Source organism: Carcharodon carcharias, chromosome 18 (genome assembly GCF_017639515.1).
Source record: "Carcharodon carcharias isolate sCarCar2 chromosome 18, sCarCar2.pri, whole genome shotgun sequence".
Classification (NCBI taxonomy): Eukaryota; Metazoa; Chordata; class Chondrichthyes; order Lamniformes; family Lamnidae; genus Carcharodon; species Carcharodon carcharias.
Window position 1 is genome coordinate 97,955,865 of NC_054484.1, and position 3,738 is coordinate 97,959,602.

A 3,738-nucleotide genomic window follows, 5' to 3' on the forward strand; every position below is an offset into this window, starting at 1 on the left:
CTGAAGCTGCTTGTTGCTTAGAACTTTGGCTGTGAATGCTTTGTAGTTAACCTCAATAGTAATTTGTAGTATTGTAGATCGCTGCTTTAATCATTAACCTCAATAGTAATTCGTAGTAATGTTAATAGAAATTAAATCTTTGTATTTAATTGTAAATTGATTGTTGCTTTTCCTGTGCTATTTTGTGAACTCATAGTAATAGCATGTTAACCTCAATAGTGATCTGTGGTAGCTGCTAGTACAGTTGGTGAGTTGCTTAATTGCAATCTGTGGGTTACACATGAATTGATTGTCAATAAGTAGAGTGATTACTGCTTCAATTACAGCAGTGATTTCTGCTTCCAAATAGTTGCACTATTGTGATTTAGGCTCCAGCAAGGCACAGGTAAGGCAGTTAACAAGTAATCTTGGGGGATATTAAAGATCCCAACAGCACTATTTTGAAGAAGAACAGGGAGTTCTCCCAGATGTCCTGACCAATAGTTATCCTTTGACCAACATCACTAAAAAATGATTATTTGGTCATTTTGCTCATTGCTGTTTGTGGGAGCTTGCTGTGCATCATTTGATTGCTGCATTTCCCACATTAGAGCAGTGGCTGAACTTTATTGCCTCTATGGTCATGAAAGGTGTGAGCTGTGGCTCAGTTATAGCACTTTTAACCTCTGAATCACAAGCTTCTGAGTTCAAGTTCCATTCCAGGGTTTAAACACAAAACCAAGGCTGACTTTCCAATCAAATATTGAGGTAGTGTTGCTCTGTTGGAGGTGCTGTCTTTTGGATGGGATGTTAAACTGAAGCTCCATTTGCTTGCTCAGGTGGATGTAAAAGATTCCATGGCACTGTTTCAAAAAAGAGCAGGGGAGTTATCTCCAATATTCTGATCAATATTTATCCCCCAATCAACATCACAAAAATGGATTATCTGGTCCTTATCATATTGCTTTTTGTGGGACCTTGCTGTGTGTAAATTGACTATTGGATTTCCTGCAATACAACAGTGACTACACCTCTAAAACAATTCATCGGCTATAAGGTGCTTTGAGATGTCAGGTGGTCATGAAAAGCACTGTATAATTGCAAGAATTTATTTTTATAAAGTTCCTCTCTACTTCTTGGCTTGTGTTTCTTCACGGCATCCAATTTGCACACAGCAAAGCACCACAAACAGCAATATGTTAGTTGTGGCTCAGTGATAGCACTTGTGCTTCTAAGTCAGAAGCCCATGGGTTTAAATACCACTCTGGGGACTTGAGCACAAAATCTAATGTGTGAATGCTGCACTGTCAGATGAGATGTTAAACTGAGATCCCATTTGCCCTTTTGTGTGAATATAAAAGATCCCATGGCACTAGACCACTACCTGGTTTCCTGGGCAATATTTATTCCTCGATGTACATCACTAAAACAGATTTGGGACATCCTGCAGTCATGAAAGGCACTATCTTCACAGCCTCTGAATCAGGTGAGAAGATGCAGAGTTATGCTACGTACTGTAAGGATACTTACAGCTGCAGTAGAGGGCTGACAATACCAATAACAATAATGATAAGTTGCAGCCCCAACTTGCCTCCAGCTCTTTCCAGGCATAATGCAGTGCTGGCTTACACTATGGAGTGGTTTACAAAAGTTGGACCAAGGGCCCAAACACTCCTTTCAAGTGAAGCAGCATTTCGCTTGCACTTCCCTCAATTTAGTCTACTGCATTCGTTGCTCCCAATGCGTTTTCCTCTACATTGGAGAGACCAATCGCAGACTGGGTGACCGCTTTGCAGAACACCTTCAGTCTGTCTGCAAGCATGACCCAGACCTCCCTGTCACTTGCCATTTCAACACTGCACCCTGCTCTCATGCCCACATGTCTGTCCTTGGCTTGCTGCATTGTTCCAGTGAAGCTCAACGCAAACTGGAGGAACAGCACCTCATCTTCCGACTAGGCACTTTACAGCCTTCCGAACTGAATATTGAGTTCAACAATTTTAGATCATGAACTCTGTCCTCCATCCCCGCCCCCTTTCCGATCCCCCCTTTTTTTCCCAATAATTTATATAGATTTTTCTTTTCCCACCTATTTCCATTATTTTTAAATGTATTTCCATCCATTGTTTTATCTCTACCTTTTAGCCTATTTTGATTCCTTCACCCTACTCCCCACTAGGGCTTTCTGTACCTTGCTTGACCTGCTTTCTACCCTTAATTAGCACAACCCTTAGATAATATCACCACCTTCAACACCTCTTTGTCCTTTTGTCTATGACATCTTTTGGTTATCTCCGCCTATCACTGGCCCTCTATCCAGCTCTACTTATCCCACCCCTCCTTAAACCAGCTTATATTTCACCTCTCTTCTATTTTTCCTTAGTTCTATTGAAGAGTCATTCGGACTCGAAACGTTAACTATGTTCCTCTCCGCAGATGCTGCCAGACCTGCTGAGTTTTTCCAGGTATTTTTATTCTTATTTTTGTTTTGGACCAGGCTGGGCTGCTCATCATTTGCCTTAAGATTGATGCCTGCACATTGGGTTTCCCTTCCTCTTCAAAGCTCTCTCCCCTTCATCCTAGACAAAGCTGTCTATGGATCGACATGCCTATTGAGCCTTTTAAAGGCTAAAAAATATTGTTCTCTATTTTGCTACTTTTTTCGCGTTACCTGCAGTCCATTAATTTTCACTTATACACAACTTTTTCTTTCATCAATAACGTGCCCGCAGCACACATCTGGACCAGGAGCTGCGAATAATTTCCCAAATGGATTCTACATGGAAAATTGAGGGGCATTAGCAAGTTAACATTCTGGTGTGGCTTGCATCTGCTCACAACCCTTTAGAAGTGAGATCGGTGCACAAAATTATCTCAGGATGTGTTCATCCAAAGCCCTGTTGTACACAGGTGTCGTGGCAGGGGAACAATATGGTGTGAAAAATCAGTTTCACGCCGCTGTGAAACTAGTTTGCAAAATCGCCCACTCCACCCGTCAATGAAAGGCTGGGTTTCCCGCGGCTGCATATCAGGAACCTCATTTCAATACTTCAACATCTCATTATTATCTCTGCTCACTGGAATCATCCCCCCATGTCAAATTTACCACCAATGTTGGCGTAACTTCAGAACAGCATGCTTCATGACTGTCTTTAAAAGGCCTGCACTTGGCAACCTCAGAGATGAAATGTTTTGTAAGTCTAAAATCTGGAACGCTTCACGAATTTGCATGTCATCCTTGCGCAGGGGCCATGCTAATCTTCTCTGTAGCATTCCAATTTTAATATATGTGCTGCCGAAGCGAGCACAAGCAACCTCGGAGGTGAGTGCACACAATCCTGCACAGTGCTCATGAGCATCGCCTGTAGGACATCAAGGAAGAGGTACCACGCATTCAGTGGGGTACAGGCAAGTTGCTTTTTCCCAGTTAGTTTTGAGTGTGGTGCCAGGTCAAGGGCCGCAGTGCGGGTCATGAGGGTGGATGGGGGGGTGGAAGGGGGGGGGTGGGGGGGTGGTGGGTGGCGGTTGGTGGGGGGCAAGGCAGTACAGATTGAAGGAAGTATAGAAACACATGCCGGGGGGTGGGGGCGAAGGGTGAGGGAAGAGGCCACACACTTGGAAAAGCTTACCTATAGGGATCATTCTTCTGCAGCTGAGACTGTTCAGCTGCAGCTCCATTTTCATGAAGCTTTTCTGTCCACTCAAGCAATGCAAAAGCATGAAGGTGCCAGCAAATGCTCCAGAACTTTTCACACCTCA

At 43.4% G+C, this 3,738-nt stretch overlaps 1 non-coding gene across 1 annotated transcript; it reads right to left on the minus strand.

Moving 5' to 3' along the window:
* Positions 1 to 3,180: 3,180 nt before the first annotated feature.
* On the minus strand, positions 3,181 to 3,287 carry LOC121291008. The gene has a single exon (XR_005945935.1). It is a non-coding gene; the product is annotated as a U6 spliceosomal RNA (small nuclear RNA).
* Between the last annotated feature and the right edge of the window lie 451 nt (positions 3,288 to 3,738).